Genomic DNA, 27,264 nt, shown 5'->3' with positions numbered 1-27,264 from the left:
ATGACAGAGATTTTTTAAGATTCCTGTGGTGGGAAAACAGTGATACGAATACAGAGCCAAAGGAGTATCGCATGAAGGTCCATCTGTTTGGAGCAGCTTCCTCTCCTGGCTGTGCAAATTATGGAATGAAATATCTTGCAAGCCAAAATGAGAAGAAGTATCCTGCAGCAGCCAGTTTCATCAGGAGGAACTTTTACATTGATGATGGGCTTATCAGCATGGAGTCTGTGGATTCAGCTATCAAGCTAATAAAGGATGCACAAAATGTGTGTGCGAAAGGGAGATTGCATCTCCACAAATTCATCTCCAATAACAGAGAAGTCTTGGAGTCGGTTCCTGAAAGTGAACGAGCTAATGGAATCCAAGATGTAGACTTGAATCATGAAGAGCTTCCATTTCAACATGTGTTGGGAGTAAGGTGGAGTGCAAACAGCGATACCTTCTCCTTTAAAGTTACCCTGGATGAGAAACCAGCAACACGGAGAGGACTACTCTCAACTGTAGCTTCTGTGTTTGACCCATTAGGATTCCTAGCTCCCTTTGTCCTTCTGGGAAAGAAAATACTACAGGAGATATGTCGAAAGGGTATTGGATGGGATGAACCACTGCCCTCACAATTAAAGCCACAGTGGGAGAGTTGGCTAAATGGCCTAGAGGATCTGCAGAAACTCCAGATCCCGAGGTGCTTCATTCCTGAAAATCTAAGGAAAGTCCAAAGAACTGAACTACATCATTTTTCGGATGCAAGCAGCCATGGATATGGTCAATGTTCATATATTCGAATAGTGAGTGAAGATAAAGTGCACTGCTCTCTAGTCATAGGTAAGGCAAGGGTTGCACCCACAAAGGTTGTAACCATACCAAGGCTGGAGTTAACAGCTGCAGTGGTTTCCTCAGCAGTCAGCCGTATGTTAAGGGAGGAGCTGGAGATTAAAATTGACCAGGAGTACTTCTGGACAGATTCACAGGTAGTCTTGGGATATATTCATAATGAAGCCCGACGATTTCATGTTTTTGTTGCCAATCGAGTCCAACAAATCAGAGAATTAACTGATCCAGCTCAGTGGTACTATATAGACACTGACCAAAATCCAGCAGATCACGCTTCCAGAGGCCTCAAGGTGGCAGATTTGATGAGTTCAGATTGGCTTACTGGACCCAAGTTCCTGTGGGAAAGAGAGATTGTCACACCAATATCAGCACCTGGGCTTCTAGTGGGTGATCCTGAAATCAAAACAACACAGGCACTACAAGCAAGAGTATTAGAAGAGAACAATTTCTTGGACAGACTGGAAAGGTTCTCAAAATGGCATACAGCATTGAATGTCATAGCTCGAATTCAACAACTAAGGAAAAGAGCAAAAACTTCAGAATTCTTAAATGTAGAAGACAGAAGAAATGCCAGTTTGGTACTTGTAAAATTAGTGCAAAAGCATGCATTCAAGGATGAAATGCAAATACTGAGACATGGCAAACTTCCCAATAACCATCGATTGTTTCAGCTTGACCCAGTAATATTAGACGATGTTCTAAGGGTGGGAGGACGATTAAAGAATGCTTCTCTACCTCTTGACTTGAAGCATCCAGTAATCCTACCAAAAGATGGTGTGGTCACACGTTTGATCTTAGATTACTGCCATGAAAAAACTCGGCATCAAGGTAGAGGACAAACCCTTAATGAATTGAGAGCAAATGGCTACTGGATTTTAGGTGGCAGCAAAGTAGTGGCGAATCACATTAAGCAATGTGTTACATGTAGGAGAATTCGCAGGCCAACAGAAACACAAATGATGGCTGATCTACCTGCTAGCAGGGTCAATCCTTCACCCCCATTTTCCTACTGTGGAATGGACTGTTTTGGACCATTTCATACTAAACAGGGTCGTAAAGAGTATAAGAGATATGGGCTCATATTTACCTGTCTGTCCTCGAGGGCAATTCACATAGAAATGCTTGAAGACCTAACAACTGATGCCTTCATAAATGCCTTTCGTTGTTTTATAGCAATTCGAGGTGCTGTAAGGCAAATCAGATCAGATCAAGGGACCAATTTTGTCGGGGCTAAAAATGTATGGGCAAAAAATTTAAAAGAATTAGACCAAAAAAGATTGACTGCCTTTCTTGTTGAAAAACAATGTGACTTCACAATGAATGTACCTGATGCCAGCCACATGGGAGGTGCTTGGGAAAGGCAGATCAGGACAATTAGGAGCGTTCTAAACTGTGTCCTTTCACAGAGCTCAGGAAGATTAGATGATGCTTCTTTAAGAACATTTTTCTACGAATCCATGTCAATCATAAATAGCCGACCACTTACAGCCGACTACATCAGCGATCCCAAAGGTCTAGAACCACTTACGCCAAATCATTTACTTACCATGAAGTCCTCTGTTCCGCTGCCTCCACCAGGACAATTTGTTGCAGAAGATCTGTATGCTAGAAAAAGATGGCGCAAAGTGCAGTATCTCACTGAGCAGTTTTGGAGTAGATGGAGGAAAGAGTATTTAGCAAACATCACTCTTAGGCAACGCTGGCACTCTCCAAGACGAAATGTGCAGATTGGGGATATTGTAATTATCAAAGAGGAACAGACTCCCCGCAATGACTGGAGACTTGGAAGAGTACTTGATGTTTGTAAAGATGAGGATGGTCTGGTGCGCAAAGCCACAATACAAATTGGAAATCGAAAGCTAGAAAAGGAAGGTCAAAGTCAAATTAATCCATCCATTATTGAACGTCCTATTCATAAATTAGTTGTACTTATAGAAAACAACTAGAATGTTTGGAATGGTTGGAATTTACCTTTAATACATTTGCTTAGGGAGTTTAAAATACCAGTGTATATTTCCTTTAAAAATACAGTTCTTAAAATTACTAGATTTATTGACATTTTGGATAAGGGTTATCATAAATCATAGTAATTTGGTGGGAGTGTAACTGTTCTGGGATGATGTTATTAAAATGTTTAATTTCATGTGTTTTCATACAATGTAAAAACGTTTAAAAAAGCAATAGTAACAAATGTATGTGGAATCTATTACTTTGAATATATGTTAGGTTAAAAAGATTGAGTTTGTATAAAAAACTAGTCACATGACAAGACTTTATTTAAGAGCTTGACGGTGGCATTGTGGGAAAAAGACAAACAAGGATGCAGAGACAGGACTTAACGTCTCTAATAATTTAATCCTACATGTGGTCCAAGAGGCGCACACGGTAAAACGCTTTATAATTTGTGCATTTGTGTACTTTTACATGGACTAATTCTTACATTTATGTGATTATATTAGAGTTCTCTGCTGTTTGTGTGCTATCATGTCTGGATTTGTTCAGTAATGGACACAGGCTTAAAAACCTTGAGGAGGGACCGATAGGATATATATTTCGAACTGAGTGTTTTTTGTTTATATTTTTTTGTAGTTTTCACGGTGTCCGATGAAGAATAAGAGCAGGAAAGAGTGAGAAATAAAGCTTCAAAAGACATCTGTATGATGTGTGGCCGTTATTTGTTGGACCAGTGTAGCTACATTAATGAATTATGCTCATTGACCCGCCGTAGATTCTTGGCTCTGAAATTGAATCTGAACTAGAAGCAATAATTCTATACAAGAAAAGTGCACACACAACTAACCAAGGATTGTTTTTCTCACACAACTGGTTTATTAAAAATAACATCAAATAATGAACATTGATTATACATTCATATAATGAAATGGATTACAGCGATACATGAGGCAACAGGGAGATTAATATATGAGGAAATTTCTCTATTATAATTACCCTAAATTCTAGAAAGGCTAAATTAATCCCAGCTAGCATTCAGCACCTGAGCAATGACAGAAATGAAACCATGTGACCTTACGGAGATGCTGGAGACTGGAGATAGCTGGGATCATGTCGCTGATGCGCTGTACTTTCCGCTGTGGGTCTTGTAGCGTTGCAGTCGCGGGCGTTCCTTTTCTCCCCCTTTTCAGACACGGCGACCCCTCCGTCATGGGGACCCCTCCGTTCTCTGTGGGGATTCTCTATCATCGCTGATCTGCCGCCTTGTGGGAGACACGCCCCTGCCGGTCTCTCCTGGGCAGGTTTCTCCTCATCTCAGAAGGTCATTCTGGGGTGCGTGTGGCCGTCTTCTTCGTTGCCGGTCCAGAAGCTTTGTCGTCCCTTTGAGGGTCAGAGGTGTAAGGTTTCCTTCATGCTCTGGGTGTGGCGTTGAATTTTTGCTAGAGTTAAACTACAGCTTTTCTTAATCTATAGTTTTCCACAAGAGATAAAATTAAAATAGAACTTCTGTTCTATCTGGACCACGCTTGAGGGGCCCAAGACTGTTTAAGAAAGCCATGAGTGTGACGTCGGCAGAGTCATTTCAAAACCCGAATCATTTTCCTCTTTAGACTTGAAAAAGTCTAAAAGAGAAAAAGTGTGAAGTGAAGCGAAGGTGTGGGGAAAGAAGAAGCCCAACGTGTCTGAAGCTTTGAAGTTGATGTCTCTTTCATTTGGCGCCACTGGCTTTTTAATCAGAATTTTGAAAGCCCACCTTTAATCTCTGATTGGATAAGATTGGAGCCCCTCTTGTTCCTGATTGGCTTCCTGTACCTTGGTAGTGACATCACATACAATTTATGACACTTGACAAGACAAAGGCTTGAAGACCATCCCTTTTCAATGAATGTCCCAGGATTCTGAATCATACTTTTTCAATATAAAAGATGTTAACACAAAGTAGTATCATTAAGACAACCGTGTTTTACATAATTATTAACCAACTACACACATAGTATGTGTCTACCTTGGTTCTAAATCAATTCATATAAAACAAAAATGACTTTAAACACATATTAATTCATCCCACCCATTTTGATCGTCCAAATGGAAGTAATTTCAAACAGTTGTGCACATATGTGACTTCAAATAATTTTAAACCAATGGGAATTAAGGTTTAATTCTATAGTTTGAGACGTTCTTCATTAAGCAGTTTTATACAGAGCATAAACTGATCCTCAGGAGCGTCTCCCAAAACATTATCCTCTTGACCCTGTGTGGCCTTGGGTCATAAAGAAGGTCCCTGGAGAGTGGTTTACGAGCCTGCTCTGTGTTATCTGAAATTCCCATCTGGGCTTGTGTGGCTTGGACATGTCTCTGAAAACTAGCGAAAGCTTGGGTATTTCAAATCATTTACATTTACGCATTTGGCAGACGCTTTTATCCAAAGCGACTTACAAAAGAGGATCTAACATTCGAACTACAGCACAAATTATACAAAATACCTTACATTAAGCGCAATATGCCAGGAAGTAATAAGTGCATTAAAGACATTCAGTGCAAAAGATACTCTCGGAAGAGCTGGGTTTTCAATGACTTCTTGAATGCGGAGAGGGTTTCTGTTGCTCTGATAGTGCTTGGAAGCTCGTTCCACCAGCGTGGTACCAGAGATGAGAATAGCCTCAACTGACCTGTACGGGGGGTTGGTCGTGTTAGTTGGCGCTCCTTTGAGGAACGGAGAGGGCGGGCACTAACATATGGTTTTAAGAGTCTATTGAGGTAGATGGGAGCAGAACCAGTGAATACTCTGAAGGCCATAATTACAGACACAATCAACTTGGAGTGTGTATATTTTAGGTTTTAAAATGATATAAATCAGTGTTATCACAGAGAGAGGAAAGCCAAATACAGTCGGTATATACAGGTTTAGAGCAGAAGCAGTAAAAGTGGCTCCCCCTTGTGTTGATTTAGAGAAAAAAATCATCTGCAGACAGTCTACATTTAGTCCAAATATTCTGTCTCTGTGGAATGCAGCACAAACATCAGACGGAAGTGTATTCTGCTTTTTTATGCAGAGCATACAACAACAGTCTGTTTCATCCTCTCTGCAGTGAGCTCAGACCTTAAAAATACAAACATTTTAGAGCCCCTTTAATAAATGAATTCAGCTACTTTAAGGTTCACCCAGTGAATGCCAAGCTCTGGCTCGAAGAGTATAGATCACAGTTCAAATCAACCAATCAGAAAAGGGATGTTTTACATATATTGATCATAGAACACTAGGTAAGATTGGGGTATTTTGCTCCTGGGAAAGGGAGGGAGGGGTTGTGGTTTTCTGCTCTCCTTCAAAAGCTACATAGTGCAGTTTCTGCAGTGCTGACCTTCGAGTAACAACAATAGAGGCTCTGTTCTCTCTGTTACAGTTCAGTGAAGCATCACAATGATTTTGATACTAGAATTTTAAGGTAAAAATATAATGTACTGTTCCTTTAAAGGCACTGTATCAAAAGCTTAATTAAAATAAATATATATATATTCAGATATAGACAGAGAGATTAGCAGGAGAATATGAATTAAAATGCTGTAGTCTGCCTCTATACTGGCGATCACTGAAAACATCAGTCACCATTCTTTTCCCTCTATAAACAGTCCAGGTGATGGTCTGAGGTTTGGACAGAGGGTCAGTGCAGGAGCAGGGCATCAGTGCTGACCCACCCTTGTGTCCAGTGACATCTTTTAACCTCCGTTCACCCGAGAGAGTGCAGCCTGCACAAACACACAAAACAGCTCATTCATTCATTCATTCATTCATTCATTCTCTGTAACCACTACCTGGAATCACTGGAAAGTCTATCGCAAGAGACCACACACTCACAGCTATGGACACACCTGAATCACCAGCATGTGTTATTTGACCATGGGAGCAAACCGAAGCACCTGGAAGAAACCCACACAGATACAGGGAGAACACACCAAAATCCTTACAGAAACCTACCCAAGGTGGGGATTAAACCCACAACCACAGGAACCTGGAGCTGTGTGAAAGTGAAACTGCCTGCTATGCCACCATCCCATATGTAGCACATGCTTTATTGTGAGTTAAAAGCTAACATACATCCATCCATCCATTATCTGTAACCGCTTATCCAGTTCAGGGTCGTGGGGGGTCCAGAGCCTACCTGGAATCATCAGGCGCAAGGCGGGAATACACCCTGGAGGGGACGCCAGTCCTTCACAGGGCAACACAGACACATTCACACCTACGGACACTTTCGAGTCGCCAATCCACCTGCAACGTGTTTTTGGACTGTGGGAGGAAACCGGAGCACCCGGAGGAAACCCACGCGGACAACACACCAACTCCTCACAGACAGTCACCCGGAGCGGGAATCGAACCCACAACCTCCAGGTCCCTGGAGCTGTGTGACTGCGACACTACCTGCTGCGCCACCGTGCCGCCAGCTAACATACATCACTCTGAAAACCAAATAAAAACATTTAGCACTAACCTGCAGTTAAGTGAAAGACAACAAGCATAATAAAGGAACTCTCCATTATCACCAACCCGTCTACACACACCAACATCCCTCAAAGAGAAACACACCCTCTTTACCACACTTCCTTTGTGTGTCTCTCTTATATTCTTTTAGCTTTTCAGGAAACCTCAACAGTCCCTGCATCATTTCTCCTTGTCCACACAATCTGTCAGTCCCTCTGTTGGTCACTGTCATGTTTCACTCTGTTAATGTGCGATATGTCTACAGTGAGTGATCAAAAATACATTTAAAAAGAGATCAGAATAAAACAGTAGTAGGATATTTACTGATGGACAATTAAATAAATGGCTAAATACTCTTTACTATTACTACCTAGAAGAATCTTAATAAATAAATACAATCAGATGAAAGGAAACTGTCAGCACTAAAAGTTGACATTGACATTAAACTCACTTAGCGAACTAATAATCATGGTACAGAGGTTGAAAAATGCAGCATTAGGAGTCTTGTTCATGGACTTGGATTTTCACTCACAATAATAAACTCATCCCTCAACATTGGATATCTACCAAAACCTCTGAAACTAGCGGTAATCAAACCAATGATTAAAAAACCCAATCTTGACCCTCTTGTGCTCGAAAAGGCCAATATCAAACCTCCATTTTATTGCTAAGATTCTAGAAAAAGTCGTGTCACAGCAGTGGTGCTCTTACCTACAAATCAATGACATTCATGACATTTTTCAGTCTGGATTTAGACCAAATCACAGCACAGAAACAGCTCTAACAAGAGTAACTAATGACTTCCTCCTTTCACTTTGTAAGGGCTATATCTCCATTCTGGTGCTACTTGACCTTAGTGCAGCGTTTGATACCATAGATCATGTGATGCTTCTTGATAGGCTGGAAAATCTGGTAGGAATAAAAGGATCTGCCCTCTCTTGGTTCAGATCCTTATTATCTGACCGTTATCATTTTGTTTATCTGAATAATAATAATCCTCTTATCATACTTTAGTTAAATATGGTGTTCCACAAGGATCAGTGCTTGGCCCTGTATTGTTCACTCTACATGCTGCCACTGGGTAGACTAATCCGTAAGCGTGGTATTCAATTCCACTGTTACGCTGATGACACACAACTGTGTATATCAGCCAAACCTAATGATGTTGCTTGTCTACGTAAAATAACAGAATGTCTAACTGAAATTAAAGACTGGATGATGCAAAATCTTCTCATGTTAAATTCTGATGAAACCGAGGTCTTGTTACAGATACTCAGATACATTTAATAGAAATGCTGCTATAAATCTGGATAATTCAACAGAAAAACACAGTACCATCATTAAAAACTTAGGGGTAGCCTTTGATTTGACTCTCACATTTGATACCCACATATCCAATACAGTCAAAACCGCCTTCTTCCACCTACGCAATGTTGCCAAAATTCGGCATATCTTATCCTTAAAAGAGGATATAGAGAAACTAGTGCATGCTTTTATAACTTCACGTCTAGACTACTGCAATGCACTCCTGGCAGGGAGCTCAGGCAAAACGTTACACAAGCTTCAGTTAGTTCAAAATGCAGCAGCCAGGGTGTTCACTAGAGCTAGAAAATTTGACCATATCACCCCAGTTCTCTCGTCCCTACACTGGCTACCTGTAAAATTTCGCATTGACTATAAAATACTCCTCTTAGCTTATAAATCTCTAAATGGTTTAGGCCCGCAGTATCTTACTGAACGTCTCACACCTTATCGCCCGTCACGTACACTTCATTCACAGGATGCCCATCTACTCTTAGTTCCTCGCTTTAAGAAAAACACTGCAGGAGGAAGAGCGTTTTCTCACAAAGCTCCTCAACTCTGGAATAGCTTCCGGTTACTGTTCGGGGCTCAGACACACTCTCAGTCTTTAAATCTAGATTAAAAACCTACCTTTTCAAACAAGCTTTTGGTTAATCACTCACTTTCAGGTTACTCCTTCTCTATTAGTGTTCAAGCTGGTTTTCATATTATCACTGCTCTGTATTAACCCTGTCATACGACCATAGCTACAGCTTTGTTAGTTAGCTTTCTAGTTACCACCAACACGCTGTCTGTTGCTGGGTTCTCTTGCCTGAGCAGTGGAAGCTTTCTTCGCAGGACAATTTTGGCCGTTCTTTACCATGAACCTACTAACCTCTGTATTTTTATTTGTTCCCTTTGTCTGGTTTTCTTTCTCCTGTCTCTCTCATGCTTTGAGATGTCCTGCTGCTCTCCAGGTGTTGCCCTGATCCAGCCCCTGTGTCCTGTACAAGATCCTGGCCTTGTCTCATCTACACTATCATGCTTGGCCATGCGTTTTTTTCTCAAATTAACTCTGCACCTACTTTTAACTCACACTGATCACCTCCTTCCTCAGACTCATATATCACTAATAGTCTACATTCACATTACTATAACCCATTCATCTGTCATCAGTTCACTTTTACTTCTGTTCTGTTCTCTGGCCCCTGGCTTGCTCATAGGAGGCTTGGACCCGGATCTCTGTAAAGCTGATTGTGACGACTTTTTGTTGTGAAAAGCGCTATATAAATAAATTTGATTGATTGATTGATTGATTTAACTTGTATTGTTATAGTCTGCCCGTCCTAGCCAAGCCGGGAATTAAACGCCAATCTTTTGTGTAATATGCTAACCACTACCAACACTACATTAATAACAGCAGAGATGAACACATTTAGCATAGTTTTGAAGAAAGAGATGTTTCCTATTTGAACACAGACTCAATAGAGAACAAATGTTTGGCCAAAGCAGTAGTAGCTTGTTTAAATCAATCAGTGATTTACTCAAAAAAAAACCAAAAAAAAAACAGTAGCACTAGCTTCATGCTAACAGCTGAGGTGAAACAAGCTAATAAGCTTCACAGCCCTGTTTTCTGAGAGCTTCACTACATCATGTGTGTATTTTCCTCCTAGAGATGATGGGGAACGTCTGTGGTTCAACAGTGTTGTTTTAATAGGAACTTCATGCTGCAGCTAAAACTGAAAATAAAGACAAACACTTGTAATAAGCACACCTGCAGCATCCTGTTAATTCTCTGAGAAGGTTCCTCTTTCACTTTGAGCTCCTGTGTTAAACATAGTCCTGATGAAGTAACTCACAAGTGGTTGAGCATCGGAAATGTGATGGAACAGGAGGGTATGAAAACAGTATGAGGTTAAATACAACTTAAACAACAATGGAGATAGTTCATTCCTTCATTCATTCATAGTCTCTAACCGTTTATCCAGTTCAGGGTCATGGTGGGTCCGGAGCATACACTGAATCACTGGGCGCACACCTTCGAGGGGGATGCCAGTCCTTAGCAGGGTGACACACACTCACACATTCACAATGGAGGTAGTGACTTATAATATTCACAGTAGATTAATTAGGAAAAAAAACTGATATTGTGAGAGACACCTAACATATGAAATAGAGCCCTCCACGCTGAGATTCATCAATGCACCTCTTTTATTCCGTATGGACATCATGACATGACATGACATGACATGACATAGTCGCATATTTTCCACATTTTATGCGACAATATCACGATCATAAGTGAATGGGTAATCACCATACAAACCGTCGTATCCCTGCGCCGTGTAATGCCACAGTAACACGAAAACTCCTCCTCATTATGGTGTCATTACCATCCATTAATACCACAGTCTTATTTTTATTTTATTTTAACATTAATTCATTATTTGCTAAAATATCGATCGAAATAATGGCTAGAGAAATGTCCTTTTCAGTATTAACCTTTTGAAAATTAGTCAAAATAACGTTGAGTGAAAGAAATGTTCTTGTTAGAGTTAAAGCTAAAGTAGGACACCATTAATACGCATTGCTCAAAGGAAATATTATAATAAAATACTTTATGCCTTTGTTGGAATAAGAACATATGTAATTCGCATTATGCCCTTTTCTATGTTATGAGTAATGACGCCTGTAATGAGGAGGAGTTTTCGTGTTACTGTCTCATAGTGTTTCTATGGTAACTACCCATTCACTCGTCATTGTGATATTGTCGCATAAAATGTCGAAAATATGCGACTATGTCACGAATTGCAGTCCCCTATATATGTGACTATATCACGAATAGGTCTGAGACCGGGTTGCCTTGACACAACATGGTGGATTTCAAGATGGCGTCCATGTTCCAGACTTATCTTAAAAGATAAACCCCCCTCATCCATTACTTGCTGGGGTATTCACATAAAAGAGTGTCCTGCAACTTGACTCACCCTGTATTGATTATGACCTTTATAAGAGAACAAAATCAGATGAAAGAGGACCATAAAATGCTTCTGTGGTACAATTAAGTGTCCTCTATTGCTTACGTCCCACAGTCCAAAAACACTTGTGTAAGAGGTCTGCCTGGGGCTGAGGCGAGGCTGCCTGCTAAGCCATCTCCAGTCACTAGAGTGAGACAGAGGCACTCTTAATTTGGGGCAATTGGTTCCACCTGGGCTACTCCTACTTAAGGGAAGCCAACACACACCTCAGTGCTCAGTCTTGGGTTTCTCTTTTCAGAGTGCCGTGCAAGTCTGGCCGGTAATTTGGTAAAGGCTCTTGAGTGTTCTCATGGGTCTCTCTATCTTCTTCTTCTCCACCAGAGCTTTCCCTTTGTTTTTTTTTCTCTTGGGATTCAATATTTTCTTTTCTTTACTATTTTTTAGTATAAATAAATAATTAGAAATAAGTTCTGTTCTATCTTTAATTTCTTTTGTCTCATCTTGTCTCTCCCTTTTGTTTTGGAAAGCTCTCGTGCCTTTGTTTTCTTTTGCTCAATTCTGAGCTGATCACTTTTCCCCTGACATCTTCAGTTTTCCTCTTGTGTTTCATTTTGTCTCGGTGTTCCTAACTTCCAGAGGGGTTGTTTGTGTGTCTCTGCACTTGAGGCCTATTTCTCTAGTGCTCTGTTTGTGGCTTGCCCTGTTTCAATCCACCCCTGGGTGAGCTGCCACATTACAACTTGTATATTAGGTGAACTGACTGGCAAAAACTGTCAGCAGGTATGAGTGTGGTTTGTTGAGTGACAGCTAATTTTGAATCAAATGACTCATTTGAAATAGTTCCTAGAGTCTGACATGAAAGTCCAGCTTTTCTTGAATGAGACAGGTTTGAGAATCATAAAGGTACTACTTCAAATCAATGTGCAAAGCACAGGCAAGAAGCTACAAGACACAAGGACAAATGATATGCTAATTCAAAGAGGTAATTGCTAATATGTGGTAATTAGCATTACGATTTTACTATTTTTACCTGTGAAGTCAAACCTTATTAAACTATAACAGTCATAACAATGGAAAAAAAATTCCACTGTAAAATAGTTGGTTCAGAATAATTGTTTCACTAATTCACCGTTCGGCATTCAGCCGTTTGGCTGTTTCTGTACCCGTTTGGAAGCTGTTTTGATCGCTCGGGTTTTCCTGTTTACTCGTTTCCATTGTTATTTCTATATTTCTATCTGTTTTTATAACCTACTAACCATCCATAGATCTATATTTTAGATTGTCTCCGCAGGAATATTCATTACAGAGGCACTAAAACTGCCACCGGACCCTGGAGTAACGTTCTTGGTGTAAGTTACTAAAATTCATTAAAAGCGGTAAGTACCTGAAATTCCATGGCTACTACTGGCTGTTTTGCCTGCTCAGAGTGTGGCATGTTTAGTTTAACGCCCTTTTCCACCTCCTAGCGATAAATATAGTGGTTGTATTTGTAGTAAGTGTCAGCTAGTTAGCTCTCTGGTGGATAAAGTGGACCAGCTAGAAGTGCGCATCCGGAGCTTATTATTGTTGAGGGATAAACAGCGAGATTCAGTGTTAGCAACTCCGGGTGCCTTAGGGAGAGTCAGCACCCCCACGACTCCGGCATTAGAGCCCTCACAGCAGGGTGAATGGGTGACGTCTCGGCGTCATAGCCGGAAAGCTAAGGCTGATGCTAACGCTGAGGCCAAAGCTAGCCCACCGGGACACCACGCTCCTCCGATTCGCGTGTCAAACAGGTTTGCCCTGCTCAGCGAAGCACCCGCTGAGGAGCCTGTTAAAAGTGCTCTGGTTATAGGAGACTCTATTGTTCGACACGTGAAATTAGCTACTCCTTTAGGGGCGCCGGCAGTAACAGTTAGCTGTTTATCGGGAGCCAGAGCGCCGGATATTAGTGGCAACCTTAGACTGTTAGCTAATAGGAGATATTCGAGGGCCAATGATATTCGTCTGCGGCAGTCTGAGGTAACTAAGGGTAATATTAGAGAGGTAATTAAACTGGCCCAGACGATGTCCGATGCCGTAATCTGCTCTGGCCCCATACCAATGCGGCGTGGCGACGAAGCTTACAGCAGACTTTGGGCATTAAACTGCTGGATGTCCAAGTGGTGTTCCGAAAATCAAGTGGCTTTATAGACAATTGGTTACGTTTTGAGGGCAAGCCTGGTCTTATAGGTAGGGATGGTATCCACCCCAAGCGGGAGGGTGCTGCCTTACTTTCTTGCAGTATAGCACATAGTCTTTTAGTTAGTCAGCAGAGTAGTGTAGATAGCTGCTGACAATCCAGAGCCGGGACCAGGCCGCAGACAGACAGGCTAAACCGACCGTCTGCGAACTGTCTTGAGGCGTCACCCAGGTTCAACTGTATTGAGACTGTGTCTTTCCCCCGAACTAAATGTAAAAGTAGAAAAACAAAATCAGCCTGTTTCAGCAACCTAATCAATATTAAATCATACACAACACCTAGCAGCAACACCTCAGAACTAAAATTTGGGTTACTCAACATAAGATCACTAAACTCAAAAGCACTCATCGTAAATGATATTATAAGTGATCATAAATTCAATGTTTTCTGTCTCACGGAAACGTGGGTTAAACCAAATGAATATTTAGCACTAAATGAAGCCACCCCCCTAGGCTATAATTATGCACATAGCCCAAGAATATCAGGCAAAGGAGGTGGAGTATGTGTAATTTACCAAAATACCCTAGAAATTAGTCTTAAACAATGTGACACCACCTCTTCTTTTGAGGTTCTCTCCACTATTACAAATCCGGTCACAAAAAAGGACACATTTTTATTATGCAACATTTACAGACCACCAGGGCCTTACTTAGAATTTCTGAAAGAATTCAGCGATTTTGCTACAAACCTAGCGGTGTGTAATCATAAAGTTATAATTGTAGGAGATTTCAATATCCATTTTGAGAAGGAAAGTGACCCACTAAAAAAGGCATTTACCTCAATCTTAGACTCTATTGGTATTACTCAAAATGTAACAGGGCCTACACACTACTGCAGCCACACTTTAGACTTAGTTCTGACACTAGGTCTTAACATTGACAAAATTAATATCTTACCGCAATCTCCAATCATTACTTAATTTCATATGAGCTACGTTTTATCCATAATATATGTAAGAACCCTCGCTATTCTACAAGGCGTATAATAAAACCATCTACCGCCCTACAATTTATAGAAAACCTACCAGAACTATCGACCCCAGTTCCAACTCCATCAGACCCAATGGACCTAGATGTACTAACTGATTACCTAGAAAATACCTGTCGATCTACTTTAGAAAAGGTAGCACCACTTAAACATAAAAGTATAAGACAGAAAAAGCTCGCACCATGGTATAACGATAAGACCCGTACTTTAAAACAAACATTACGAAAACTAGAGCGGAAATGGCGATCAACCAAGCTTGAAGTGTTTCATTCTGCCTGGAAGGACAGCCTTATAGAGTATAGAAATGCCCTCACTAAAGCTCGCTCAGCATATCTGGCCTCGCTGATCTCCAATAATAAAAATAATCCGAGAGCACTGTTTAGTGTGTTTTCTAGAATTACAAAAAATCAAGCAGGTTCTGAACAACTAATTCCAGCAACTCTCACCAGTAAAGATTTTATGGACTTTTTTAATAATAAAATTGAGAATATTAGACAACAAACTCTAGCCACAGGATCAAATCCATCCTGGCTGCCACCTGATGTGAATGAAATAAAACATAATATAACTGTAAAAGAAAGACTTGAAACCTTTTACCCACTCCCACAATTAGAACTAGAGAAGATTATCACCTCTGCAAACTGTACAACTTGCACACTTGATGCAATTCCCACAAAGTTGCTCAAAGAAGTACTACCAGCTATTATTGATCCTCTTTTAACTATAGTAAACTCATTGCTTAGCCTGGGCCATGTACCCAAAGCTTTTAAACTAGCAGTTATTAAACCTATGATCAAGAAACCAAATCTTGATGCTAGTACACTGTCTAATTACAGGCCTATTTCTAATTTGCCATTTCTGTCTAAGATCTAAGAAAGAGCTGTGGCCCAACAACTTAGTTCATATATATGAAAAAATCCAATCTGGATTCAGGCAACATCATAGTACAGAGACAGCTCTAGTCAAGATAACAAATGATCTTCTTCTTGCCTCTGATCAAGGCCACGTATCCCTGTTGGTGCTTCTTGACCTAAGCGCAGCCTTCGATACAATAGACCACAATATTCTCATAGAAAGGTTAGAAAACATGGTTGGAATCACAGGGACAGCCCTATTATGGTTCAAATCTTACTTAACGGAACGTTATCAATTCGTAAAAGTAAACAATCTAAATTCAAATTATTCTAAAGTAAGATTTGGAATTCCACAAGGCTCTATTTTAGGACCATTATTATTTACATTATACATGTTACCGCTAGGCACAGTTATAAGAAACCATGACATTAACTTTCACTGTTACGCAGACGACACACAATTGTATATTTCAGCCAAGCCCGATGACAAACACAGATTAAAGAAAATAGAGGACTGTGTGAAAGGCTGGATGTTGCGTAACTTCCTCCTTCTAAACAGCAACAAAACAGAGGTCCTGCTTTTGGGTCCAAAAGTGACAAGAAATAAATGATCAGATTTAATTTTAAATCTAGCTAACTTTCCAGTTAAACCTGGTTCAGCAGCAAAAAATCTTGGTGTCATAATTGATCCGGATTTATCATTTGATCAACACATAGGTAGTATCACTAGGACAGCTTTTTTACATCTTCGCAATATTGCTAAGATTAGAAATGCCTTATCCCTCCAGGACGCAGAAACATTAGTACATGCCTTTATTACTTCAAGGCTTGACTACTGTAACGCACTACTGTCAGGATGCACCAGCAGCAATTTAAGAAAACTTCAACTAGTTCAAAATGCTGCAGCTAGGGTCCTCACTAAAACTAGAAAATTTGAACATATCAGCCCAGTTTTATCATCACTTCATTGGCTGCCTGTTAAATTCCGCATTGACTACAAAATTTTGTTATTAACATATAAAGCTCTACATGGGCTTGCTCCTGAATATCTTCAAGATACAATTTCCTATTATGAGCCTCCACGTTCACTCAGATCACAAAATACTGGATTTTTAATTGTTCCCAGAATTCAGAAGGCCTCAGCTGGGGGAAGAGCCTTTTCTTATAAAGCCCCCCAACTCTGGAATGATCTTCCAGAAAATGTTCGGGACTCAGACACAGTCGCAATCTTCAAATGTAGGCTAAAAACTCATTTGTTTAGTTTATCATTTGGTAGCTAATGCTCCCCCATAGATAAAGGCGGCAGATCCAGGGGGTCCATGGACACAGGGAATTATAGTATACTGAGACGCTGGTGCTATCGTCCCGCCGCTTCTCGCGATCACTCAGGTTTGTTGACGGTGGAGCGGAGGGATGCCAGTGTTTCAGGATGCTCCCGTGTCTGTGTGTCCTCCTGGTTCTCTCCTTTTAGTTAATGCTGTCATAGTCAGATCTGCCGGAGTCATTAGCCACACTCTGGAAATTTTCATATTTTCTACTTTACAAACACAAAACAGTTCAAAACTAATTCCATCCCTTTACATCTTTCCGAGTAAACGACTGCCCACCTGTCTGCCTGGACACTGATGGATGACTGTCGAGATCCTCCTCCACGCTTCAGACCAGCTGCCCACGCTCCAGCAACCACCAAGTGCCTTGAAGCTGTCCCTACACTGAAGTTCTCATGGACTACTAACTATCATCACCAGTAGATTGACCAGAGGAGGATGGGTCACCCCTTGTGAGCCTTGGTTCCTCCCAAGGTTTCTTCCTCAGCTGGGGGAGTTTTTCCTTGCCACTGTCGCCCCTGGCTTGCTCACTTGAGGGTTTTACATTTGTCTTTACATTTCATGTCAAGTCTTGTCTTACTGGAATTCTGTGAAGCTGCTTTGTGACAACATCAGTTGTGAAAAGCGCTATATAAATAAATTTGATTTGATTTGAATTCAGGAACACAGTAGCATTAGCATCATGCTATCAGCTAAGATCAAACCAGTTTTCATCTGCACAGCTCCATTTGCTTCAATTGCATTCTATATATAGTAGATAACAATTGTGGTTTAACTTAAAAAAAAAACAAAAAAAAAAAAAACAGCCTTATGCAGAAGCTGTTAAAGGATCCCAGTCACAATGACAGGTTGTACACTCGTTTGGAGCGGTTTTGAGCGTGTGTAGAACCAGGCCTTCAAAAGTTACAGGGAAGCGATACGTTGGTGAGCTTCGAAAAGATCAAGGATATGGGTGCGTATGTATACGTGATGTGCTTGGGAGGTCCATCGGCCGAGTGTCTGAATGGTATGATCTGAAAGGCCTTGATGGTAAGCTGTAGAGGCAGCACCGATCCTGAAAGAGTGAGCGGAAAAATGTGATGGGTTAAGATCACTACGTGAAAGGATTCGTCGTAAGTGGGACTGAAACCAGTGCTGAGTGGCGACCGAACCTGATTCAGTTGTAAACAATGGATCGGATTGGAAAGCACCTTGAGATAATCTGAGATGGATGTAGCGTGTAAGAGGTTCATAGGGGCTTATAGGGGAAGGGACAACACTCATGGCGAAATTAAGATGCCCCAAAAGGGAGAGGAGTTGTTGTTTGGTGACACGTTGAAGAGTAAGAAATTTAGAGAGGAATTCAGTAATGCGGGCCAGCTTGTCGTGTGGGAGTGAAGCACGAAAAGAAACTGAATCCAGAAAGATGCCCAAGAACTCAAGTGAGGTAGCGGGGCCAATAGTTTTCTCGGGAGACAAGGGAATGCGAGTATGGGAAGGAGAGTGGTTAGAAAGCGAGCAGGTCGAGATCTATGGTAGCAGCTGGCAACTCAGTGATGCAAGCAGGAAGTGCAAGACTAGCGACTTGATTATCACGGAGATTACGTGAGGTTGAAGGGTATAAATAGGCCTGGGGGGAGGAGCGTGGGCGTGGCCCAACTCCCAAAATTCTGTTATAGTATAACTTCAATTAAAGCCTTTATTGCTAATCTTTTTACTCACTGACCTTAGCAAACTGTACTTAGCGTTTCTACTTTTATTTCACTAACCGTTTTTACTCTTTTGTTCTCCTGATTATGGCAGCCGCAGAGGAGCAGTGCAGCATCCTGTTTAAGTCAAGATTTCTGTTTAATTCTGAGCTCATGTGTTGAAATAACCTGACATAACCCAGCTTCTGGTGGTTGATCACTTGAAATACATGGAACAAAGTTCTAAAATAAAATAATAAAAAAAAAAATAGAGAGAGTTTAAGTACAACGTTTTAAAAAATAGCTGGAGAGAGGAAAATACCACTGCTGCAAAAACAGCCCTCTGTTCTGTACAGAATTGTATAGTATCTGCACTCTGTGTTAGAAACAGGAAATATACTGTATTATTTCAGTTTGTGTATTACTTAGCATTCCAGACAGACAAAATAATGCGCACATTCGCTGAAAAAGTAACATTTTTCATCATTTCTGTCATCGCAGGGAGGAACATTTACAGCAATGTGGCTCCTCCTGGTGGTGTTTTATAGAAAAAACATGCACTTGGCCCCGTCTCATACTCTGTGATATACCCAGTTCCAGTTTGGATTTTTTTTTTTTTTTGGTTGTTACGTTAGAAGCATTTTTGAATCATCAAAACCAAGCTAATATGAGTTCACAAATTTGTTTTATTTCAGAAAGCCTCAGATTCTTCCTTCACTCATACATTTCTTTTTTCCAAAACAGACCTTCGGCGCTTCAGGTCTCAACTTTAAAAACCTCAAAGTTGCTGTTAAATAAAGACCCCCTGCAGTGTGAATCGAATGTTAAACCCTGTGTAGTGTGATATGATGAATGTGTATTAATTTCTAATGAGAAATTTGACTTTCTATTAGTTGAGCTGCATTGGCTACCCTTAGTTGCTCGCATCAAATTTAAATCACTAATTATGGCCTTCAGAGTATTCACTGGTTCTGCTCCCATCTACCTCAATAGACTCTTAAAACCATATGCTAGCGCCCGCCCTCTCTGTTCCTCAAAGGAGCGCCAACTAACACGACCAACCCCCCGTACAGGTCAGTTGAGGCTATTCTCATCTCTGGTACCACGCTGGTGGAACGAGCTTCCAAGCACTATCAGAGCAACAGAAACCCTCTCCGCATTCAAGAAATCATTGAAAACCCAGCTCTTCCGAGAGTATCTTTTGCACTGAATGTCTTTAATGCACTTATTACTTCCTGGCATATTGCGCTTAATGTAAGGTATTTTGTATAATTTGTGCTGTAGTTCGAATGTTAGATCCTCTTTTGTAAGTCGCTTTGGATAAAAGCGTCTGCCAAATGCGTAAATGTAAATGATTTGAAATACCCAAGCTTTCCCTAGTTTTCAGAGACATGTCCAAGCCACACAAGCCCAGATGGGAATTTCAGATAACACAGAGCAGGCTCGTAAACCACTCTCCAGGGACCTTCTTTATGAGCCAAGGCCACACAGGGTCAAGAGGATAATGTTTTGGGAGACGCTCCTGAGGATCAGTTTATGCTCTGTATAAAACTGCTTAATGAAGAACGTCTCAAACTATAGAATTAAACCTTAATTCCCATTGGTTTAAAACAGTTTGAAGTTACATATGTGCACAACTGTTTGAAATTACTTCCATTTGGACGATCAAAATGGGTGGGATGCATTAATATGTATTTAAAGTCATTTTTGTTTTATATGAATTTATGTAGAACCAAGGTAGACACATACTATGTGTGTAGTTGGTTAATAATTATGTAAAACACGGTTGTCTTAATGATACTACTTTGTGTTAACATCTTTTATATTGAAAAAGTATGATTCAGAATCCTGGGACATTCATTGAAAAGGGATGGTCTTCAAGCCTTTGTCTTGTCAAGTGTCATAAATTGTATGTGATGTCACTACCAAGGTACAGGAAGCCAATCAGGAGCAAGAGGGGCTCCAATCTTATCCAATCAGAGATTAAAGGTGGGCTTTCAAAATTCTGATTTAAAAAGCCAGTGGCGCCAAATGAAAGAGACATCAACTTCAAGGCTTCAGACACGTTGGGCTTCTTCTTTCCCTACACCTTCGCTTCACTTCACACTTTTTCTCTTTTAGACTTTTTCAAGGCTAAAGAGGAAAATGATTCGGGTTTTGAAATGACTCTGCAGACGTCAGACTCATGGCTTTCTTAAACAGTCTTGAGCCCCTCAAGCGTGGTCCAGATAGAACAGAAGTTCTATTTTAATTTTATCTCTTGTAGAAAACTATAGATTAAGAAAAGCTGTAGTTTAACTCTAGCAAAAATTCAACGCCACACCCAGAGCATGAAGGAAACCTTACACCTCTGACCCTCAAAGGGACGACAAAGCTTCTGGACCGGCAACGAAGAAGACGGCCACACGCACCCTCAGAATGACCTTCTGAGATGAGGAGAAACCTGCCCAGGAGAGACCGGCAGGGACGTGTCTCCCACAAGGCGGCAGATCAGCGATGACAGAGAATCCCCAAAGAGAACGGAGGGGTCCCCATGACGGAGGGGTCGCCGTGTCTGAAAAGGGGGAGAAAAGGAACGCCCGCGACTGCAACGCTACCAGGCCCACGGTGGAAAGCCTGTGCCGGAAATTACAGCACGTCAGCTACATGATCCCTACATGATCTCCAGTCTCCAGCATCTCCCGGGATACGTAAGGTCACATGGTTTCATTTCTGTCATTGCTCAGGAGGTTGGTGCTGAATCCTAGCTGGGATAAACTTAGCCTTTCTAGAATTTAGGGTAATTATCATAGAGAAATTTCCTACTTGTGTAAACTTAAATTTCCTAATTGGCCTACTTGTCTAAGCTAAAATTGGACAGGTAAAGACACTACATATTATTTAATGACTCCCAAACATGGAACTTATCAAAATGAATTAAATAATTATTAATAAAATAAATTAATTATCATTGACTCCACCATGTAGTGCTTATGCTACCGCAACGTGTGCATAACTATTTCCACTACACCTGTTTAATATGTCTATGTGGTGTAGTTTTTATTTTACACTAGGACATACATCCTTAGTGAAATAAGCAGTGAGAAATGTGGCTGAGCATTTCCCCTTAAGAACGTCTGCGTCCCAAAGAAACAGTCAAATGGATGGATTCAGATAGCCAGGGATTCTTATGTCATACACCTAAGGAATCAATCCTGCTGAGATTCACGACTGGGTTTTGAATGATGTTTTGGAAAGATATGTTAGTAAAGAAAGTGGCACATCTGTGTGGGTTTCCTCTGGGTGTTCTGGTTTGCTCCCATTGGCCAAAAACACATGCTGGTAGGTGAACTGGCTCCTCAAAAGGTCCTTTGATGGACAGTCGCCTTGTCCAGGGTGTGTTCCTGCCTGAGCCCAATGATCCAGGGTAGGCTTTGGACACTGAACTGGATGAAGCAGTTATAGAAAATGAATGAATGAATGAGTGTTAGTAAACACTTGAGACTACTGAAGAATATTCACACCAGCAAACAGGTTTTAAAGACTTTTATTAGTTACAATACAATTACCATTAACACTAACACAGTCCATTCTCCTATTTATTTATTTATTTATTTATACACAGTGCATTAGGGCAGACAGCATTATAATCCTTCTCTTTGTTTTATTGAAAATAAACTGTTCTCTACTTTATATAGTTAAACTCATATGAAATATAATTACACACATCACAAAATTGCAGAATAAAGTTGTATAACAGTGTAGGGTTTATACAAATTTAATCAACTTTTTTAACAATAATTAAATACACAATTTAGTCAAAGTTTATAATGTGAAATTAAAGTGTTTATTTTTTTATTTGCATTAAAATCTAAAACAATAACTGGTTTAAAATTGAGGTCCTTGTTTCTACACTCATCTGCTGGTCTACATACGTTGTTTACTCCTTTTCAGCCTGTTGTTCAGTGGTCAGGGCCCCCACAGAGCAGGTATGATTTGGGTGCTTGATCATTCTCAGCTCTGCAGTGACAATGATGCAATGGTGCTATGTTAGTGTTTGTTACACTGGGACGAGCAAATCAGAAACAGCAGTGCTGCTGAAATTTTTATACCCATCAGTGTCACTGAGAGTAGCCCACCAACCAAAACAGTCTCTGACTTTACATGTACCAACATTGTGGGTGTGTCTAATCGAGTGACCAGTGAGTAGATGTATTTAAATATTCCTGCAGCACTGCTGTGTCTGATCCACTTGTACCAGCGCAACAAACACCAACTCACCAATGTCACTGCAGCGCTGACAATGATCCACCACCTGAATCATACCTGCTCTGTGGGTGTTCTGTGGGGATCCTTACCAATGAAGAACTGGGTGAAATGGGTATTAAGAAAGTCAAGAAACTTTCTGTAATTGTAGAACTACAAAGTGCTCCTGTATGGACAGTGGAGCTGAGAAAATGGGCAGTGAGTGCAGATACAAGGAGGTCAGTTTATTTTTATGGCTGGACATTGTTAGGTATTTGTTGCACAATTTAAAAAAATGATTATAATATTTACAGTATGTAGAGTATTTACAAAAACCTTTCCAGAAAAGCTGGGACATTTTAAGTAAAACCAAGAAACTATAATTTGTTTATTCTACTGAAGCTTTATGTCACTGACAATGGCACAAAATAATTAAAGCCTTCACAGATAAATTGAATTGTATTTTGTAAATATAAACAATGTTAACTCCTGCATTACACTCCGAAAACTTGGGTCAAAGGCCTATTTGCCACTACGTTACATCACCTTTCATTTTTTAACACTGAGATTGAAAACTGAAAGTACAAATGTTGAAGTTTTGCAAGAAGAATGTTGTCCCGTACATGCTCGATATAAGATTAGAGCTATAAAAGGTTTTAATTGAAGAATGGGCAAGAATTCCTCTAACAAACCTGCAGCAACTAGTATTATCAGTTCCCAAATGACTAAACAGTCAAAGATAATGCAGCACTAATTACAGTGAAAGATGATGCAACACAATGGTAAACATGGTTCCAACTTTTTTGGAGCGTGATGCAGATACACATTTTTATTGTTTATAATTGTATTGTTTAAAAAATACAATCACGTTGGTCACTGGAGTCTTTGCTTTGTGCTTTTGTCAGTTAAATTAATGCTTCAACAGAATTTTAAAAATACTGATATTGTTTTTTTTACACATTAAAAACATCCCAAACTTTTGAGGAGACAAGGTTATACACAATGGGCTGATGTCTGATCATCTCTAACTGATAAAAGTCATTAAAGTCTGATGATCAAAGACGGGAAGCCATCTTTAAGTACTCTCCATATGGAGGTAGTGTAGAAAAGGAGGAGGAGGATGAGGAGGAAGGGTTCAACTCCTTCTGTGAAAAAAAAAATAATAAAATAAATTGTTAAAAAAATACTCACGTATTAAACTGCACGAATATCAATACATTTAGAAAAATTGTGTTAAAATGAGGCTAATCTATGCACCACCTCCAGTGCCCTGCTATCCCCTCTCAGCACATACCTACGCCAGCTTCTTCAGTTGTCCTTCTGGTCCAGCAGCTCAGCGAAGACCTCTGCGTAGTAATCTGGGTCGGTGTTAATCCTCATCATCTTGGCACTCAAGCGGTTGATAACGTCCAGAGTGCGTCTCCAAAAGGCCTCCTTGGTGTCCGTCACTACAAAGTAGCTCAGTGGGATCTGGTTCTCCTCGCAGATGTAGCAGTACGAGATGAAAAGGCAGGTGAGCAGGACGGCCTGCAGCTCCTCCAAACTGGTCAACTCCGCTGAGACGACATCCCGGCACATCATGTAGAGGAACACCACGCTGCCCGGAGTGATGAAATGTTCGCGGTGCCACCCGTACAAAACGAGGCGAATATCCACCGAACGGAGCCACATCTCTGGGTCTGTAGGTCTGAGGCCTGGAATCCGGCTGCACCTACGACACAGGAAAAGCCCAAAAAACTTGATCAGATCATCTGCAGATACATCTGGATAAATACTCACTAAATCCAGAGCTGCAGAAGGGCTATCCCATGGTTCCTCCAGGTCCTGGATTTCCACGTCATACGCAGAGACCATCTTCCTCGTATCTGGAAGAACAGCTGGTGAGAGATGGTGGATGGAGCACTCGATGTCACTCAGCTCCTTTTCCTCCTTCCCTCTGCTAGGGAAACACGAGTAGCAGCAGCCCATGGTCCTACGCTATTATATGGAGACTGGAATTAGCTCCTGTGGAGAAAATACATTTTTCCTTCATTAGATTCTTTTGTTATTCGTTATAAATAAGATTAGTAAATAATTTTAATCCAGCACAGTGTCAACATTTTTAGTATAATCATTTTATATCAGGCTTATACTCATTATTATATCTCTCATAGTTGTTGGTCATATTGTATTAGCTTGTTTTCCAGAATAAAAGTCTCTGTGAATTTAAAATCTGTTTGAGGAGATTATAAATGAGTTATATCCTGTACAGGACAGTAATCTGAGTGGTCCGATGGTGGACCAGCAGTGGTCTACAGTCAGTGTTGTGCCAGCCGTTTTATGCCAGTGGACCGATATATGCTCGCTGTCTAGGATTACTAATAAAGAAGTTTCTACAGTAGTTGCAGGACCATTTACTAGCACTATTTTATAATGTGTACGTTATTTTCAGCACGTCAGCTACGTTGCTTGCTCAGTAAAACTAGATAGACACAATTAAGGGGAAAAAAAACAGATAAAAACTGCAAAATGTGGCCTATTCCATGAATTTAAAATAAAATACTGGCTGTGGTGCACTGGTCTGTTGCCGTTCGGAGGACATTTTCAGATTTCGCTCCTAACCTTAACCTGTAACCGGTGTCCCACTATTTACTGGTCTCCGGCCTGTATGTCCCGCCCACTGTGCGGTCAAGCCATCCAATCAGAAATGACCTTTTTCATTGGCCGTTTTTGATTGGCTGAAACTGAGGCACTTTGTAATAACTGTAAGTGTGGAGCAAGCTAGTGTGCTTTCAAGAAACCTCCTTACTCGCTCAAAATACTTTGACAAGCCATCCAATCAGAAATGACCTTAGTCATTTGCCGTTTTTGATTGGCTGAAACTGAGGCAATTGGTAATGACTGTGTGGAGCAGCCACTTAGCAATACCCTTGTAACTGTTTAAAATACCTTGGCATCCAAGTAAACATCAACAACCATCTGTTAAACAAACCCTAGACACGTATGTTTTAACTTACCACAAACATTAACCAATTATAAGCTATATTATGAACCTTAAAAATAACAACGAACAGCTAGTTACAGTGGTTTAAGTTTAGAAACATCATTAGCCAGTTGTTTAAATTCAAATGAATGTTCGTTCACAGTGCGGTGTCGCTCCTTTAAATCAGCAGGTACCGTTTAAGTGAATAAATTGGTGTTTAAAACACTCACCTGTCGGTTCAGAAAGATGCTGGAAGTTGTGAGAGAGGGTGTGATGAGCGGGTTTCTGTAGGTTCAGAGAGATGCTGAGAGTGAGAGGTGAGAGTTTGATGAAGACGTTGGAGAGAAGGTGGAGATCGTGTTTGTTGTTGTTTGATTTCTGTGATGGAACGCTGATGATGTCATTTCAGCGGAGCTGTTTATTTATTTACAAACCACCACAAAGTAACACCATTTTATTTATCTTTTATTTCATTAACGTCCAAAAATTAATATCACTACTATTAATAATGATAATAGCGATAACAATCTTTAATGAACAATAGAAACAATAATAACACAACAATTATTAATAGTGACAATTATCACATAATCGTCATCACCATTAAATAAAACACGACCAATAATATTATTAACAGCAAAACAGCAACAAGAAGTGTTATTATTGTTTAGTTTAATTGATATAGTTTGATATACATTCTCATCATTTAGTTTTAATGTTCAGTAATATTACTATTATCAATAAAACTGCTCATTAGAATATTAATTTTTTGTTTTATTCATAATAAGAAAAATATAATAAATTAAATATATAATGAATGATATTATCATATATACAATAATATACATTTTACATATTTATAATTATATAATATATAGTATTTTAAACACATCTGTAGAGGCAGGGGTCGGAATTGTTCAGAGATCAGTAAGCCCCTCTGACCAATCAGAGCAGCTTGTTGGGCAGGTATCCTGCTATTGGCTGATGTCTCCTGGTTCAGTGATTGAGCGCCTCCTATGAAAACCTGCTCCAGAAAACAAACATGGAGGACAGAGGGTCCGGGCAGTTCTTGGAACGGGGAAAAGGGAAAACAAGGAATGACTCTTTATCACATCTCTGATGGAAAACATAAATAAAACCGGAAGTGCTTTGTGTCTTTTTGGGGCTGGACGCTTCAATCCGCGTTCGCTGTGCAGAAGTGAGAGCGCGCGGAAGTAGTCACATGTGAGCGAAAAGACAGCATTTAAGACTCGTAGACGCAGATTCGTGCAGATGTAGTCATTGACTTGTGTTTGTGCAAGAGAAATATCGCCCCCAAAAAATCTAATATATATATATATATATATATATATATATATATATATATATATATATTTCTGAGGAGACTTTCTACAGGTGTGTAACGCGCACTTCACAGATTCACATGTTGGTTGGTGAATGTGCGAGTTTTATACGAATGTGTTTTGCACCATATTTACCGCTGCAACTGGAGCAAAACTGT

The sequence above is a fragment of the Hoplias malabaricus genome, chromosome 7 (genome assembly GCF_029633855.1).
Source record: "Hoplias malabaricus isolate fHopMal1 chromosome 7, fHopMal1.hap1, whole genome shotgun sequence".
Lineage (NCBI taxonomy): Eukaryota > Metazoa > Chordata > Actinopteri > Characiformes > Erythrinidae > Hoplias > Hoplias malabaricus.
The sequence above is the reverse complement of the archived record's forward strand: the minus strand, read 5'-3'. Positions refer to the sequence as shown.